Source organism: Lynx canadensis, chromosome D4, assembly GCF_007474595.2.
Source record: "Lynx canadensis isolate LIC74 chromosome D4, mLynCan4.pri.v2, whole genome shotgun sequence".
Classification (NCBI taxonomy): Eukaryota; Metazoa; Chordata; class Mammalia; order Carnivora; family Felidae; genus Lynx; species Lynx canadensis.
In genome coordinates, this window is record NC_044315.2 from 26,179,597 (window position 1) to 26,199,232 (window position 19,636).

Consider the following 19,636-nt stretch of genomic DNA (forward strand, 5'->3'; position numbering starts at 1 on the left):
GGAGCCAGTGGGATCCTCTCACAGGGGGAGAGGATCTTCCTGACAAGGTCCGCCTTCAGGAGAAACTATTTAACCAGAGCTTACCCTGCTGGGGTCTTGGGAGAGCCTAACTGAACTGGGGGAAGAAAAACACCCAACGCCAGCCCACTCCATCCATCCTGTCCACCTAAAGGGTAGAAAAAACTGAGAAGCACTTGTGAGGTTCAAAGTCCAGAGGCATGGGTTCACTGAAAGACTAAGGTTTAATCATAGGAGTACAAAATGCTTCCCCTCCCCCCACACCTCACCACCACATTACTAAAAGCCTGTTTTTGACGGTTTCTTTGACCCAGGGAAGCATGTCTGGGTATCAAGAAAAAATGATGAGGCATATCAAAAGATAAAGGACATAATCTGAAAAGACAGAACGAGCATCAGAACCAGGCACGGCAGGGATGTTGGAATTAACCTGACCACATCTAGAACAACGAGGATTAATATGCTAAGGACTGTAATGGAGAAAGTAGACAGCATGCAAGAATAGATGGGCTATGAAAGCAGAGAGATGGGAATCCTCAGAAAGAACCAAAAAGAAATTCTAGCGATTAAAACACTAAAACGAAAATGGAGAATTCTTTTGATGGGCTTAGTAGTGAACTGGACACAGTTAAGTAGAGAATCTCTGAGCTTTAGGATATATCAATAGAATCCTCCAAAACTGAAAAACAAAAAGAACAAAACCTGGCTGGGGGGAGGGTAGAGAAGAGAATATCCGAAAATGTGAGACAATTACAAAAGGTGCAAAATACACGTAATGGAAAGGAGAAGAAAAAGACAAAGGAACAAAAGAAATACTAGAAATATTTGAAGCAGGGGGTGCCTGGGTAGCTCCGTTGGTTAAGCATCTGACTCGATCTTGGCTCAGGTCATGATCTCACGGTTCGTGTGTTCAAGCCCCACATCATCACAGCACAGAGCATGCTTGGGATTCTGTCTCTTGCTCTCTGTGCCCCTCCCCTGCTCTCTCACGCTCTCTCTCTCTCAAAATAAACCGGTCAACTTTAAAAAATAGAAATATTTGAAGCAATAATGACTGAGGATTTCTCCAAAATTAGTATCAGACATAAAACCACAAATCCAGGAAGCATGATAAATGCAAAAGCCAAATCCAAACAAAACAAAAACACTATACCTAGGTACACCATATTCAAACTACAGAGAAATAAATGTAAAGAAAAAAAATTCTGAAAGAAACAGAAACAAGCCAACCAAAAAATCACATTACCTCCATGGGAACAAAGGTAAGAATTGCATCTGACTTCTCCTCAGAAACGATGCAAGAAACATTGCATGCAAGAAAAATTGCATCTGACTTCTCAGAAACAAGAGAGCAGAGTCTAGTATTTACCTTGAGTTCTATATTGTGCAAAATGATTCTTCAAAAGTGAAGGAGAAATAAAGACCTCAGGCAAACAAAAACGTAGGGAATTGTAGCCAGTAGACCTGCCTTGCGAGAAATGTTAAAAGAGGTTCTTTTGAGAAAAGGGAACTAATACACATCAGAACTCAAGTTTACCTAGAGAAAAGGAAGAGTACTGAAGAATGAACAAGTAAAGGTAAGATAAAAACTTTTATTTTTCTTACTCTTTTTTTTTTAAGGTAGGCTCCACCCAGCGTGGAGCCCAACACAGAGCTTGAACTCACAACCCTGAGATCAACACCTGAGCTGAGATCAAGAGTCAGATGCTTAACCACTGACTCACCGAGGTGCCCCTTACTTTGTTTGCTCTTAATTGATCTAACAGATAACAGTTTGTTCAAAATAATAATAGCAACAATGTATTCAATTGCATATGCTTATATCATAACTCTAGTGGTACAGTGTTATTTGAAAGTGGGCTTAGATTAGTTGTACATGTTATGTATATCATAACAAGAGAATATATTCTTTTTTTAATTTTTTTAATATTTATGTATTTTTGAGAGACAGAGAGAGAGAGAGACAGAGCATGAGTAGGGAAGGGGCAGAGAGAGAAGGAGACACAGAAGCCAAGGCAGGCTCCAGGCTCTGAGCTGTCAGCATAGAGCCCGATGTGGGGCTCTAACTCACAAACCGCGAGATCATGACCTGAGCTGAAGATGGATGCTTAACTGACTGAGCCACCCAGGCGCCCCAACAAGAGAAGATATTCTAAAGAAACACTAAAAAGAGTTTTTTGAAAGAGTGTAACTGATATGCTAAGAAAGGAGAGAAAATTGAATCGTAAAATCCTCAGTTAAAACCACAAAAGGCAGAAGAAGTGTGGAAGACAAAAACAGGAACAAAGAACAAGGGCAAAAAATAAAAAGCAGTAACAAATATGGTAGATATTAATCCGACTATATCAATAATTTGAATGTCATTGCTCTGTGTGCACCAATTAAAAGAGCTTGTCGATGTAGATCAAAAAACAAGACCCAAGTATTTGTTGTCTACAAGACATCCACTTGTATAAAGACACATACAGATTAACAGTAAGGGATGGGTAAAGATATACCATACTAATAATGATCCACAAAAAGGCTGTAGTAACTGCATTAATTCCAAACAGAGCAGACTTCATTGCAAGGAAAATTATCAGAGCTAAAGAGATGCATTGCATAATAAATGGACCCATTCTTCAAGAAGACATTACAATCCTTAATGAGTATGTGCCTAATAAACAGAGCATCAAACTACATGAGGCAAAAACTGATAGAACTGCAAAGAGAAATAAATGAATCCACTATTGTAGTTGGAGACTCTAACACCCCTCTCTCAGAAATGGGCAGATCTGGGGCGCCTGGGTGACTCAGTTGGCTAAGTGTCTGACTTCGGCTCAGGTCATGATCTCATGGTTGGTGAGTTCTAGCCCCACGTTGGGCTCTGCACTGACAGCTCAGAGCCTGGAGTCTGCTTCGGATTCTATGTCTCCCCCTCTCTCTGCCCCTCCCATGCTCATGCTCTGTCTCTCTCTGTCTCTCAATAATGAATAAACGTTAAAAAAGAAGAAGGAGAAGAAGAAGAAGAAGAAGAAGAAGAAGAAGAAGAAGAAGAAGAAGAAGAAATGGGCAGATCCAAGGAGCAGAAAATCAGGAAGGACACTGTTGAACTCCACAATGCCATCAGTCACCTGGACATAATGGACATCCACTGACTACATCATCCAGCAACAGCAGAACGCACACATTCTTCTCAAGCTCACATGGAACATTCACCAAGATGGACCCCATTCTGGGCCATGAAAGGCTTCTCATAGTGGCTATAGGTATGAAAGGTATGGTTATTGTTGCTATTGTCATTGTTTCTGTTTTTAATAAAGAGTGTGAAAATAAAACATTTAAACCAATAATTCTGTGGAACTACATTCTAGAACACTGTAAGATGAGCAGATTCTGTACAGTCCAGAAGCAAGTATAGTCTATCCTGCTACCACACATGTGACATGGAGCTCACACGTGGGTGTCAAATGAGGGAATGGTATCTGTGTAGTGAGCAAATTCTGGTGGCTCATTGATGAATTTACTTAGGCAAGGGGGACCAAACAGAAAGAAGTTCCGGGGGCACTTGGGTGGCTCAGTTGGTTAAGCATTGGCTTTGGCTCAGGTCATGATGTCGCAGCCAATGAGTTCAGGCCCTGCATTGAGCTCTCTCCCTGCTTGAGATCCTCTGTCTTCCTCTCTCTCTGTCTCTCCCCCTCCCCCACCTGTGCACCTGCGCGCGCTCTCTCTCTCTCTCTCTCTCCTTCTCTCTCAAAAATAAATAAACATAAAAGAAAGAACCTCCATCAGCAAGTGAAAAGTGCTAGGTTTGGCTGCCGCATAAACTGGAGCTCTTTTAGCTCAATTTTAAGAAAATTTAAAATAAGTTCCTGCTGTAAGGATTCCCCCACACCCACCACCAGCCTTTAGCTCTCTTTGCTGGTGGCAGGTACACACAGGTCTCATTTCTATCTCCATGCCCACAGGCTGGCATCTGCCCTCTATTGGTTTTGCACGTTTTAGTATTTCCTAAAGCCTTCTCCAGCCACCACCACCCCCTTCTAAGTTCTCTCTCAAGGTGGCAATTCGTATTTTCATAAGGTCTGTGCTTAGGGTCTGCACGGGTTTTGAGTGGCCGACCCCTAATCTTAATTTCTTCATAAACCCGGTTATGTTTAATGCAGTTTTACAAAAAGCACTTTTCCCAGAAATGCATGCATTATTTTGTAGCACAGTCTATCACTAGTTTCCAGCAAAAAGAGTTCCATTACGTAAACAGCATCATTTATAGGAAAAGGCTGAGTATCAAACATTTATTTCTTAACAAAACAATTCTCAATAAATACTAAATACTAAATATCAGGTTTGCACTAAGATCAAAGCTCAGTGCTACTACCAGAGAGAATCAAGAGGAGCATGAGTTATCATCTCTACTCCCTAGAACCTTACAAACTGCCCGTGGAGGCTTGCAGAGTCCCTGTGCTGGGTAAGTGAGTGATACAAGCATTTTATGTTGTGACAACTCTGTGGTACACATAATTAGTGCTCTGGGTACTCAAAGGAAGAAAGAGGGTGCTCTCTGGGTTATGTGGCTGGGGACACGTCTTCAGAATAAAAAATGCACTCTACCTGGATCCCTATTCAACCCAGCTATTTATTGAGCACCTATTATGCATCAGGTTCTGTGCTAGGTGCCAGAAATATGGAGATGAACAAATCAAGTATTGGCCATTGCCCTCATGGAACCAGCAAGGAAGGCAAACCTTAAAGAAGTGCAAGAAATATTTCATTGCTATTTTGGTAAGGGCTCAAAAACAAAACAAAACAAAACAAAACAAAACAAAACAACAACAACAGCTAAAAACCTACCTTCAAAGTCAGAGGGAATTTAGAAGGATGAAAAGAAAGGTCATTCCCAGCTTGGGGATTGAGTTTAGCAGTTTTCCTAGTACCTCAACTGTCGTAACGACATGGGCATCAGATCCTTTCTTCCTGCCCTTTGGTTGTGCAATAGCCGGGGAACCCTTGGTCGCCTCCCAAATGGCCACCATGGCACTCCCAGCATTCTGCAGCAATTCGTCCTGGGTGCTATTTACAAACTCTCTCATGAAAAGTCCTCCTTCCAAAGAGGAGTTGAAACCAGTCTTCCTTCTCATTATTACATTGTACATATGAATTTTAATTGCTCTTCATCCCAAAAGGCAAAAATGCTGCCTTCCACATGGGATCTCATACTCAGACCTTGAAAAGACTGGGGAAATTTCACCTACCCAGCCAGCTTTGTGTTCCATTTAATTAGAAAAGAACCCTGGACATCTGAGCTAAAGGAACCCAAGCATTTACTGGGGGGGGGGGGTATGTTTTCATTCACATCCGTCTCCTGCCTCCACTTCCATGCAGGTAGCTGGGCTTTTGTGCTTCCAGAATGGAGTGAAATTTATACAGATGGGCAGGAGAAATGAAGGAAGCTTCTGGAAGACAGCTCTTTCATTCTTTTATGAAAGCCTGAGTCCTTGATGAGATTGAGGTAGGCAGTTCAGAGGGAATGGTCTCAGGCATTCCAAAGGCAACTGGAGACAAGTTTTGCTTTTGCAGGAAAAGAAAGGCAGAAAGAAGAAATGAGGTGGCCCTGAGTTGGCCAATGTGGTGGACGGCCGCTGGGTTTCCACCCACAGCTGTTTTCCTTAAGTTCATTGAGAGGCAATGGAGGGGAGGGGTCTACCTCAGAAACCCTTAGGAAAACTTTTCCTGTCCCAAGCATACCTCAGAGCTAGCAAGAACCCTGGAAGCCAGACACACTTGCATAGGCTTAGACTCCAAGCATCAGAGAGACATTGGAGCATCAGTTTCATGTAAGACTGGCTTTTTCTCCATAAGGACATTTGCACGGTCCTGGAAACGGGTGGGAAAAGAATAATAACACCTGAGACTGAATTTTGTATGAGATCAGTGGAATGAGTCAGGTATGATATGACTTCAAATAAGTCAAGATTTATGACAGGCATTTATTTCGCGCATGCCTTTGGAGCCTAAGATTCATACCCATTATACTTCATCTTTTTTTCCATTCTTTACTTTGTACAACTAAATAATTAATTGCCTTGATAGCCTATCAATATGGCTTTCTTTAATTGTTAAATGGGTGTTAATAATTCAAAAATCGACTGGTGACCTTCCAACACCCCTGGGATTTTTGTAGGCCTCAGACCTCTTTGAAGGTCTGTCATTCTGGAATCCAGAGTCAGCTAAAAGCTTTCTGGTTTTGTCCGCTCTCTAGAAGGCATCCTGCTCGCCAGTAAGGTCTTGGGGTTAAATGGAAGACAAGAGTTCAAGGATTTTGAAGCTCTGATTCAATTATAGCAAATGTGTGTGAGAGAATCAGATATGTCACTGTTGAGTGCATTCACCCAGACCTCGAGGACATCTTTCTTTTTTTTTTTTTTTTTTTTTCAAATAAGCTGGAAAACTCTCCAGTCACTGGAGAAATCTCCCTCCTGGGATTTGGGGTTTCACTAAACCCTTGTACTCAATTTAACCCCCATTTCAAGCAGAAATAGGTGAGAATGAATGGGTACTGTGGTTAAATAGAGGCTTCCAGTCGGTCAGCTGGCCTTTTGCTTCGTCCAGTTTTTCCCCCATGAGATGCTCTGTTGTTGAGGCAGCGCGGGAGAGTGGTAGCTGGAAGTTGAGCAGTGCCTCCTGCTGTGAATTCTTACTAGATTTTCTAACGCTCATGTGGTCTGTGTGGAACTCTAACCACTTCAGTACGGATTCTTCCGACAGAAGTCATTGTGCCCACTGGGTCTAAATTGTACAATTTTTAGGATGTCAAGTATCTTAAAACATAATAAAATAATACCCCCTGCACAAAGAAAGAAAGGGCGAGAATCTTGTCTAAGACCAGTGAGGATGGCTAAGGAGAAAACTGGGGCAGGAACAGAGCCCCAGTCTGGTGCTCTTTCCCCATCACGGGCTCTTGGATTTGTCACGAATACCTTCTACTTCATTTCTACCCTGTTCTCTGATTCTCAGAGATCTGCTTTTTTTTTTTTTTCTTGCTTGAATCTAATTTTCTCTGTGGCATTTTGGGAACCCTCCAGTAACTGCGCATCAGCAGGAAGATTATTTTAAGCTGAAAAAATCTTGCTATTCTGCAAGCTCTGAATATCATTAATTTCCATATGTTCTGAGTGGTTATTAAACCTTTTTCATGTGTTTTTATCCCTGACATCATTTCCTTCTTGCGTTCTCTGCTGACTGGGACACTATCACCTATCCAGGTAAAATGTTCTATCGCTTTAGTGCCCTTCTGTTCTTAAACGATATTTGACACGTGATACCTGGGTTCTCTGCCACATAAATGGCTCCGAGCCAGACTCAATTTGCTGCTTTCATCAAACTATTTGTCAGCCTTTGAAGTTGGGACATACAGTATTACTCATTTGTGATGTCACTGCGCCGGGCAGAATTTTAGAAATTAAATACTCTAAATATTGATGAAATTAAATACTCTAAAAAATGATGAAGAACATTTTTGGTCAAATACCAAAAATTGCCCAAATTAGTTGTGGCAGTGACTGCTGAAATGAAGTGATACCTAGTTCTGAGGTTCTGTCTAAAAGCTTGGCTCTCATCTCCCGAGCGAATGGAGCACCGGGCCTGTGCATCTCTCAGGTGACAGCATACCGTGCTCTTCCCAGAATGCAAAAGATGTTAAGCAGGCCTGAAGTTTTCCCGTGTAATAATCAGAGAGTTTAGGGACAGACATAACCATGAAAGGGATCACCAATTCTTATCCCAGAGACCTCCGAGGGTGAGCCAAGAGAGCCAATTTCAAGAATCTCTAGGGGCTCCTGGGTGGCTCAGTTGGTTAAGCATCTGACTTCAGCTCAGATCATGATCTCACAGTTGGTTTGTAAGTTTGAACCCCGCGTTGGGCTCGACTTGGCAATGCGTAGCCTGCTTAGGATCCTCTCTCTGCCTCGCTCCCACTTGCTCTCTCTATCTCAAAATAAGTAAACCTTAAGAAGAATTTTAAGAATCCCTAATTGAAATAACTACTTCAAAGGTATATGCGCACTGCTTTGCTCATTGCAGAGTTGTTCCCAGTAGCCAAGACATAGAAACAACCTAAGTGTCCATCAACAGATGAATGGATAAAGAAAATGGGGTATACGTACCCGAAGAAATATCATTCAGCCCTAAAAAGGAAGGAACTCTTGCCAATTGCAACAACATGGATGGACTCGAGGGCAGTATGCTGGGTGAGGTAAGTCAGACAGAGAGAGAAAAATACTGTATGATCTCACTTATATGTGGAATCTAAAAATGCCAAACTCACAGAAACCGAGAGTAGGGTGGGCGGCTGCCAACGGCTGGGGAGCGAGAGAGAGGAGATGTCAGTCACAGGGTACAAACTTCCAGTTAGAAGATAAATAAGTTCAGTACACTAACTCTACTTAACAAGACTGTCTTATGTGCTTGAAAGTTGCTGAAAGAGTAGATCTTAAATAATTTCACCATCCCATCAAAAAAAAAAAAAAGGTAATTACATAAGGCAATGGAGATGTTAACTAACCTTATTGTGGTAATCGTTTCACAATACTTAAGTTCATTAAATCATCACATTGTACACCTTGAATTTACACAATGTTAGCTCTATCTCTACAAAGCCGGGGGAAAAAAAGAAAGAAGGGGTAAAAAAGAAAGGTAAACTTCCTTTGGGGGGAAAAAAAGAATTCCCAAAGAAGGACTACACCATGTCACCAACTAGGTAACGAGGGCAAGATACCCTTGCAGGGAAAGCACATGGTGAACCTTTAAGAGCCTGGGATATAAATCACCTTGGCACAAGACAAAATGGGCCAATGGTCATGCTTCCTGCCAAAGGGCTCATGTCCAGGTTTCTGGAATGAATGAGATGCACCTCAGATGAAGGAAAACTGAAAAGCTTATAAAGTATCCTCATTCTCCTGTATGAACAAATCATCTTTTTTCATTTTATGTGAAACAGACACATTAAGAATATTTCTACAACTTAGGGGCACCTGGATGGCTCAGTCGGTTGAGCCCTCATCCGACTTTGGCTCAGGTCATGATCTCACGGCTCATGAGTTTGATCCCCGTGTCAGGCTCTGTGCTGATGGCTCAGAGCCTGGAGCCTGCTTCATATTCTGGGTCTCCCTCTCTCTCTCTGCCCCTCTCCCACTCATGCTGTCTCTCTCTGTCTCTCAAAAATAAATAAACATTAAAAAATTAAAAAAAAAGAATATTTCTACAACTTAAAAAGTATCGCCATTACAAGTGTTCCCATATAATCCTGTATGTGAATTATACTTCAATAAAAAAGAGAGAGAGAGAGAGTAAAGCATTCCTCAGTCCTTGCCTGTTTGTATACCACGATCCGTGTAATAAATCTCAATTAAGAGTTAGGGCTTGAAGGAGAAAACTCACCTCCTGGTGAATTAGTATGTATCCTTTTATCATCAGATAATTAAAGTTTAGTCCTTCACTACATTTCATATTTCAACTGCCTAGGAACCCACTACTAAAATTAGTGCTATGATAATAATAGCTATTATTAGCCGACGTTTATCATTTCATATATTATATAAGTTTCCATTTTTTTTATCTGTGGTGTAAGAGCCTAATTACTTTTCTTTCTTTTATTGTAAGTCACCTCAAAGATACTTTGGCAGTAGGTAAGGTCTAAATAATAAATACATTACAAAATAATAATGACCATCTAGGGAAATACAATGATCCCAACTTACTTCCCACCTCTGATGTCCATCCAGGCCACACATCAGCTTCTACACACCGGGGCCCATAAAGTGAATCAACCCAACAAGGGTAGCTGGGTGCTTGCTGTAGGAATCCTAACCAGCCGGCCAGGGAAGTGAATGAGAAGGAAGGGAGAGTGCGACACAGATTTCCACCCAAGCCAGCGTGGTTGTTGAAGCAGAAAGGAACAGCCAGAGTTGGACAGGAGCCGCCTCATCTACATAGAGGACTTCAGATTCACCACTTTTAGAAACATTTAAAGAGCTGAAGTTGAGGGAGTCTGGGTGTATCACACTGCCCACAATGTGGAATATGTCCAACAGAGGGATGTTCACGGATGCAATAGGAAAAGACAAGACGTTTGCCTGTACCTCAACTACATTCCTATTACAGACATGATTTCTGCTCAGAATGATCTGGAATTTTTAGAGCCCTGATTCTCCTCCCTCCCTTCCTTCCTTCCTTCCTTCTTTCCTTCCTTCCTTCCTTCCTTCCTTCCTTCCTTCCTTCCCTGTCCCTTCTCTCTCTTTCTTGGGACAGAGCCAAATATCAGTGGGAAGAAGCTGTGGGTGGTCTATATGAGAGCCTAGCAGTTCTGCAGAATTCCAGACAGGCTGGCCAGCTTAGTATTCCAGAGTCAGGCACAAAGTCTGTGCTCAGCAGGGTATGTGGAATTGAACTGAGTCTTTTCCAAATGACCATAGAGATTACTGAACAAAAATAGCAATGAAATCCACAAAACACTTGACAGTGTACCCATTCATTTGAAAACATTAACAAAACAGTGGTAGGGGTGGGGCAAGAATAAACTTCCATATCTAGACCATTCAGATGGGAGTGCTCTATAAAGGTTCACTCATAAAGATGACCTTTGATTAGAAGGGTAAAAAAAAAAAAAAAAACAACCCAAAACCCCGTCTTTAACTCAGTTAACAAAGAGGATCTCTTTTACAAGCATAGATCAAATGCATTGCCTCATGTGAATTCAGATGTGCATATATCTCAGACTGACCCGTACAAGTTAGCATAGGTAGACCCAGAGAACAATTGCATCCGTCAGGCTAAAAGTGTGAAATGCAATGAGAGTCTTTATTAACCTGGGAAGGTGTTTATGCCCCTTGGAAGACACCCTTTGAATGGTTCCATCATCATTTAAACAAGTTATCTCTGGTCTCCCTCCAACTCCTTTGTGCTCTGTACAGTCAGTAACATAGATGCCATTACTTTTTAGAAAGAAAACTGCCTCCAATATTAGTCTCCCAAGCTACAAATGTGATTTAAAACCTCTCAACCAGCACTTTATCCATGGTAAGATGCATTGCCTATCCCCTGAGAAGTCATGAGTGCAGTCTCCCTTTAAGGGCACTTAAAGTGGACTGAAATTGAATAATCTTTGTAATTTACAATGGCTATCTCCCTCTGGTATAGAATAAAGTTGGAGACGCAGAGAGCCCAGGGAATCAGAGCAAGCCAAAGGATTTGGGGTTTGGAGAAGAGCCCACCATCATTTCCACTCCTTATAACCACCCACCGTCAAGCCACAAATGAAAGAAAAGTATTTGTGCCCACAGATAATTTGAATGATTTCTCTGAATGTGAGTCATTTAGATGAAACATATGGAAACTCACTTTGGCAAAAATGAACGAGGGGAGGTAACGGGGAGCAGGAGGAAGAAAATCATCCATTTGACTAGATTACATCAAAAGCAAGGTTTTCTCAGGATGCCCCTTCCACATAACTCATATCCTCAATGAATTATTCCACATTTATAAAAACAGCTTATGCTCCATAGAAAGACTTTAAAAAATTGTCATGCTTCTTTTCACTTGGATTCAAAGGAGACAGAAGGAAATCTCTAGGCCTTAAATGTGATTACATTTCTATAATTTGGAGTACTGAATTTTTTCATTGGGCTGACTACTCTAATCAAAATAATAGGCATCCACCCAATCTACACTTCCTCCATTCCTTTGGTCCACCCTGTGGTGCGCAAGCTGCGCTCCTTGAGGACTTCGCCATTTGCCCGATTGTTAGACTGCAAAAAAAACTGTACCAATACATAGACTAGTCATGATGATAACTACTGGCCAAAACGTTGTGGCATGGATGAAGCCATTCATATCCTCAATATGATACCATCAACGTACACGTGGGAGAGTGGTTCTACATAGTACTGTGCAGGATGCTGTGTCAATAAAATCTTGTAAGTCTGCCCCACCTTGATTTTGAGGAGCATACAATTTCTGGTGAAGCTGATAAAGTTACAGATCTAAGTCAGAAGTATTGCACCAGATATTTTGGCGCTTATCAAGGAAGTGGCTACTGAACATTTAATGTAGGATGTCTGGCAAAGGCTACCAGTGCCCCTTCCATGTCCCTTCTCTTTGTGTTTTGGATGACCCCCACCAGCAATTACCTGCCTCTCTGGACTTGAGAGTTTTCCCAGGGCCACAGAAGACCACTCAGTTCATGCGTGCAGGCCGGGGGTGCTGGGGAATTAGTAAATCTCAGAAGTAGCCCTCAACCAATGACCAATGGCTGCTGGAGGGTAAATCCCTCAGCTCGTTTGTCTCTCAAGTGGGATAATTCTGAGCCTTGTGTTTTCTACTATTTCCTAGACTTTCCCTCCCAATATTATGCTCCTGTTGCTCACGTTGATGACTGGTTTACTAATTCATCCTTTATTAACTGCCTTCCCATCATCCCTGGATCAATTTCCACGTCCCTGCCATCCCTGCCGATGTTCCCAAAGAGACTCTTTTGCACTTGAATGTTTTGCCTGGGGTCAGCTTCTGAAAAGAACCCATATTAGGACAAAGTGAGTCCATCCTTTAGATGTGGTCAGGAAATGCATCAGTGACAGCATAAAGAGAGGAAAATAGACATCTCTTCTATGATCAAACTTGAGGGGATTCATGGATACGCCTGGGGGAGAGACACTGCTGGTCACCTACTTGACAGCAACTGTTCCTCCCTCCATAGTCAATAGAAACCAGTTTGGTTTGGCAGCTAAGCCACTTTCTAGGCCCCTGAGGATGAGCCCAGCTCAGTGCAGATCAAGCATGAACATCCCATTCTCATTTGCAGATAATCTTTAGGTGAGGATAGTTGACGGAGTGCCAGCTCATGAGACATATGCAGGAATGTGCTGAGTTCTTTTCCCTTCTATAAACAGAGCTGGAAAAGTAAAAGGCTCCATCTCTCTCTCTCTCTCTCTCTCTCTTTCTCTCTCTCTCTTTCATCTTCATGTTCCTTCCTGTTTGAAGCACCATTGGGTGATACTTAGAGTAATTGTAGTCATCTTATACCCATGAGAAAAATGTTCTCAAGTTGCTAAACCAACCTCAGAACCACCTATCTCCACACTTCATTTATGTAAGATAAATGCTGGTTAAGACTTCTGTTACCTATACACCCATATTGTCCTGATTGATACAGATGCAATTCTAGGAGCCAGCTTAATGAAGAGGCAAGAAGTCTCAAATGTGGCAATGGAAAGAGAAAGTCCCATATTACACTTTTCCTGTGTACCATAGTTCACTTGAAACTTTTTAAATGAAACTGTCTGATGTTAATGTTCCATTTCTCTCCCAGGATACTCCCCTTTCTATGCAGGGTCAACCTACTCACCACAGCTTGCGGGCTTAGGCCTGCTTCTGCCTCTGCCTGAATTGCTGTCCCCACAGGTCCTCGTGGCACCATCTCTTGTTTCCTTCAGTCTCTGCTCAGTTGTCATCCCTTCAGGACAATCCCCTATATAATGCCACTACCCTGACCCTCATCATTTCCTCTCGAGGAAAGAGTGGATAGGGAAGAATGTGATTTGCTCCATGAAGCAAGAAGGTTATTGCCATCCTTATAATTGCTGTGTTAAAATTTGTGGGGTGGTCCAGAGTGACCACATTATCAAGAGCTAACGCTATGAATTCATACACCATCAAAGAGACTGTCTGGCCAATGCAAGATCAGGAAGCCCATTCCCTGCCAATTATTCTTAAATTTTTTTTTAATGTTTATTTATTTTTGAGAGAGACAGAGACAGAATGCGAGTGGGTTGGGACATAGAGAGAGGGAGACACAGAATCTGAAACAGGCTCCAGGCTCTGAGCTGTCAGCACGGAGCCCGATGCGGGACTCGAACTCACGAGCTGCGAGATCATGACCTGAGCTGAAATCGGACGCTCAACCGACTGAGCCACCCAGGCCCCCCTTCCCTGCCATTTTTAAGGATGTCTACACGGAATTTGGGAATTCTTATTTTAAAGGCCTTTTAGTCACCTATCTATAGTAATCTTGTAGCTAATATTAAGAAATCATCTTTTTGGCTGACAAATTTCTTGTCCAGAGCTTTTCTGCTTTCCTTTTGTTTTGAGTAGATGGGAAAATTTGGGATATATGTCTTAATTGCCATATTTTAAGATTGTCACCAAATCAGCTTTTTTCCCTCAGGAGGTAAAAGAGGAGAAGAATAGCTCTGAGCCAGTATGTCTAACCCTCTCCTTGAAATCTCTACTCGGAAGACACAGCACTACCATAACTATGGTAGACATATGCTAGTCCTAAAAGCTATTCACATGGCCCCAATCCTTGGCCTTCCTCTACCTGTAAAGGCCAGAAAGCTAAAATACTGGATTTTCAAAACTCCATTTAGCCAGAAGTGGCCACAAAACTTAATTCGGGCCAATATGATGTAAGCCAAGTTCCTGGGTAGAGATTCCTCCCCAAATAAACAAGAAAAATCTTTGTTGGAATAAACCCCTTCATTTTGTAGCCCTCCATGCAACTTTCTACTTGGAATGCAGGTATGAGGGCAGGGTCACAGCAGCCATCTGGAACCCATGAAGAAATAAGCAAAAGGGTAAAGGACTACCCAACAAGGTAGGTAGACCAGAAAGCTGAAAAGAGCCTTACCATCCCTGAATTGTTGAGCAGCTTTACAAGACTTAGATTGCACAGCCTTGGACCTCCCTGTCTTGTGACTCACACACATCCCTAGCTGTTTCAGCTATTCCAGGAGGGCTTTCTATTCTATGCAGCCGATCATTAATATAAAGACAGAGACTGACCTCATCAAACCCCCTCTCACCTGCCCCTTCTTCCAGGATGACACTGACATCCTTTTGAGCCTATAGACCAAAACTCTGGGCATTATCCTTGACACTGTTCCCTCCTTCATGGCCACATCCAATCCATCACTGTCCTGATCCAAGTCACCATCTTAACTGTTAGTTCCAGATACCACTGTATCTCATCAAAACAGCCTCCTTGCTTATCTCTTTGTCCATGTGAAGGCCTCACTGTATCCAGTTTCCTTTTCAAAACACAAATCGAATCATTTACACACAAACTCACATTCTCTCTCTCTCTCTCTCTCACACACACACACACACACACACTCACATACACATACGCCTGCTTAAAAGCCTTCAATGGTTCTCCATATGTCCTGTGATCATGATATAAATATTTAACATGGCCTAAAAGGCCCTTTGGGGTTTATCCCCAGCCCATCTCTCCAGCCCCAGCTTGTGCCAGCTCTCCTCTGAGTTTCAGTTTCCTGACCTTCATTTCTAAGAAGCTTCCTACTCCCTCCCTCCAAAAGGTCTTTGCACAGACTCTTTCTTCTGGATGGAAAACTTCTTTTGCCCCTACCCTTTGCTATTTGACTTCTGGAAAGTTCTTTTTGTTCATTCAGAACACAGTCCTGGCTCTTCAACCTCAGAGAATTCTTCTCTGGCCCAGCTCAGGAGTTAACCAAAGACCCTCTGTTTAACATGGCCACAGACCATCTTCCCTTTTGCAGACTCTCCAATTGTAATTACGCATCTTTCGTGGGATCAGTTGTTTACTTGAGAACAGGGTCTCTGTCTGATTTTCAGCTTTACCTTTGATTGTATTCTCCATGCCAAATATGATGCCTACCACATAGTAGGCACTCAATAAATAATTGTTGAACAAGGATTGAATGGAATAAAGCCATATAGCCCATTTGGTCCACCATCTCCTAAATAATTGATGAGTAACGTTATATTATCTAATCAAAATGAAACTAAAAAAGATGATTGAGATAATACTAAAAAGATACAGAGCTTTACTGGGCCACAAACATTTGGCGAATTGCCAAATTTTGCCATCTCACCAATGGTATCTATGTCAGGCTCTGCATCATCTGACACATGGATGGACTAGGTTGACCTGTGGTGTGGAGTGGGCACGTGCTCTGGACAACCGAGGCCCCACTATGATAATGGTGGCCCTAAGACCTAATCCAGATTCACAGGTTCTGTTGCAAATATGTTCTAATTGGAGAAATAAGCTGTGGGAGAGGCCTTTCTCCTTTACCCCCAAGTAACTACCCACCGAAGATTCCTTAAACATGGGGGTGTGAGTCTCAAACCACTGACTGAAAAAGAGGCCGCATGGGAACTTGCCCTCACCGTTCAGAAACCCCCTCACCAGGCAACATTAAAAATGGTAAATGGGAAAATTGAAGACAGGGGGAAAAACTGACAGGAATGACAAGAAATTATATTGGTCTGGAGGGTCTCAGTTTTGAAAAGGTCAAGTTTTTCCTCAAGAAGGGGGTGCTCTTCCTTCCTTAATTGTTCTCCCAGTGATTGGATCACCAAGATGTGTAGATTCTCACTTCCCATCTAATTCATGTGAGACAACCAAAGGAAGCACGGGGTGGGGAGACAGGTTGTGTTTTGTGGGAGAGAATAAACAGGTGCCTGGGTGGTGCCTAGAATCTAGGCAAGACCTTTATGTAGTGACCCTACCAGGGTGGTCAGAAAGGAGTGGAGAAAAACAGGATGAATGGTATGGCATGTAACATTTCCCTCCTCTTCCCCCCAGGCCCACCAAACTCCATTTTATTCTATTCCTCGTAAGAACAAAATTTTAGGGGTCAGAAGCCATGGATTTAAACCTCTAATCTGCCACAGATGACCTTTGTAATGCAGGCAGGTCATTTAATCTCTCTGATTCACATTTTTTTCCATTGGCAAATAGTAGGTGGAACCCAACTGGCAAATAAAGATGGACCCCAACACAGAATTGTCCAAGAATCAATAATATCATGTATGTGAAAGCCATGTGTACATTGGAAAGCTTATATCTTCACTAGCAAATTTAATTGGACTTCTCATTCCAGACTGTATTTACTGTATTTATATTTTTTCAAATTAAAATTATTTTATTTGTCCATAATTAAAATCAAGTGGATTATGAATATAATAAGGTGACTAAGAATATTGATTTTTTTAGATAAAAAATAATTGCTTATTCAGCTTATTACGATTCTCTTTAGCTCATCTCTTTACTGTATTAGGACACCATAGAAGTATGCATTTATTCACCTCCAATGAAGGAAGATGATTCTCCCAAGGGCCACACCGTAAACATTGGGCAGCTTTTCTGAAACTTGGTACCCTCTCTGCTGGCTCCCTCCCTCTTTCATACGACATTTCCTCAAATGCTTGTAGAAGTTTTCTTCCCTAACCCTATTCAATGGTACCTTGTAGAAAAAGAAGGCTTCAGACTATCTCCAGAAGTAAATTGCAGTTTCTATTCATAGGCACCAGCTGTTTATGATGTGACCTCCAAGAGCTTTCATCATGGCTGGGAGAGATGTATTAGAGGCTTTCTTTGGGCAGGGGATTGGGATATCTTATGTGCAAATCTGTATTTAAGGATCCCAATCCCAATGAAAAGTGTGACTCCTCTGGTTGTAACATTACAGCCTATGTGGACACAAACCCAATGCCCCTGGAAACAACCCCAAATCCTCACCACCACTGACTCATGGATAGCATTGAAAGTGCCCACATTTTCCCACAAGGTGATAAAAAAAAAACAACCTGTGTGGGTCCCTGACCCTACAGTGATGAGAGTGTGCATGCATGTGTGTGTGTGTGTGTGTGTGTGTGTGTGTGAGAGATGTATTAGAATGTTTGCAGTTTGTCAAGAAATTTTATTGGCATTAGCTTTCTTTTGCAAAGTGTTCAACTTGCCACTTTGGAGAAAGGACAGTACCAATGTTAATTATTGCAGAGCCCCTGTGAACAAATTGTGAAGCGACAATGGAAGTGCAGACAGAATTGTGTTTTGATTACCCAACTGCCACAAGTCACATATGCTGATGGCCAGAAATCTCACTATTTGATCATCTGGATTGATTGAGAAGACTCCTAATTCAGAGGTGTGGAGGTAGGAGGATCTTTCCTGACCTTGCCATTTCCCATCCCCAAAACTAACGTTGAGTTTGAGGTTGAGAGCTCAAACAGCATCTTCCTGCTGGCTAGCATGACCCTCTTGGAAAAAGATTCCAGTCTGCTCACGAGAGAACTCCAAAGCATCTGAAGTCCACTGGAACACTCCAGTAATGAAAACACAACACCACTAGTACTTTTCAAAGTGCTAGAATGGACATAAAGAAGAACTAACCCAATCGCCTCTTTATGCAGGTGAGGAAGCTGAGCCCCTGAGCAAGGTTGGAGAGATGCAGAGAGGTAAACCCAGTCTCCCGTTTCCAGACAGGTCCTTTCTCACTGGACCGTGCTAGGTCTGCCGAGTTACAGCTGTAAAGGGTCACTTTACACGTCTCACAGAGAAGTGCTCACTGCTTTCGATCTCTAGGTTCTGTGGGTCCCTCTTGGAGCCGTATTTCATACCCCATCTCCTTTCTGTCTCAGTCAGCTTGGATGGCCATTTAAAAAAAAATCATAGGCTGAGAGACTGAAACAACATAAATTTATTTTTCTACAGTTTTGGAGGCTAGAATTCCAAGACCAAGGAGTGTATATAGCGTCTACTGAGGGCTCTCTCCTTGGGTTTTCACTCAGCCACCTTCTCATAGGGCTTTTTCTCTGTTGGTGCATGCAGAGAGAAAGAGACCTCTTCACCCTCTTCTTATGAGGCCCCCAAACCTACCAGATTAGTACCTGACCTTCAGACCCCATTGAACCTTAATTATCTCTTAAGAGCCCTGTCTCCAAATACAATGACAATGGGGGTTAGGGGCTTCATTGTATGCCTTTTGGGGGGGACACAATTCAGTCCATAGGATTTTGCATCCTTCTACTCAAGAATCTAATTTTGCAACGCTTGAACTTCAACTAGGCATTTGAAGAACATCAAATTGTACTAAGACTATCATTTATGGTTTCTAAATACAGCCACAGCAGGACAAATGCTACAACCTTTATCCTATAACAAGCAAGGTATTCCCTTCACGCAACACACACAATCCCGATCTACTATGTCTGAGTAACGTGAGTCCTGAGCATCTGTTTTGCATGAATAAAGGAAACAAATAATTCAGTATACCATGTCTTAACTTTAATAACGTCCAGATAGACTACAGCAAGATTGATGTACTATGAACTTGCTTAAGTGGGACTCAACCCACATTGTTTTCACCAGTCACCAGGCAGCCATTAAATACCAACCAGCAGCGAGCTGTTGCCAGGACAGAGGCCAGGCAACCTCATTACCGATAAGGTTAATTTAATCAGTTACTTTTGCTAAGTGCCTGTGAGTCACTCCCAAAATTTAAAACACAAATACAGAACATGAGTGGAAGCATTTCCTACGTGGGTATCATTCCTCATGCCTCTCTCTGCCCACCCACTTCCCCTCACCTGCCTAAACGCCCCTGTGTACTGACAACCAGCATTTTTTTTTTTTAATGAGACCTAAGCTTAGGAGCCTCAAACGAGGAACAGCAAAATGTGCCCTCTTTTGTATATTTGCAAATCTGATACAGCTGCATGCTTTGTGTGCTATAAGAAGAGTCCTCTGAGCCCACAACTGGAAGGTGTTCTCATGTTGGGAGCCCCGCAAAAGAAAGGAAAAAGAAAGAGAAAGTTTAAC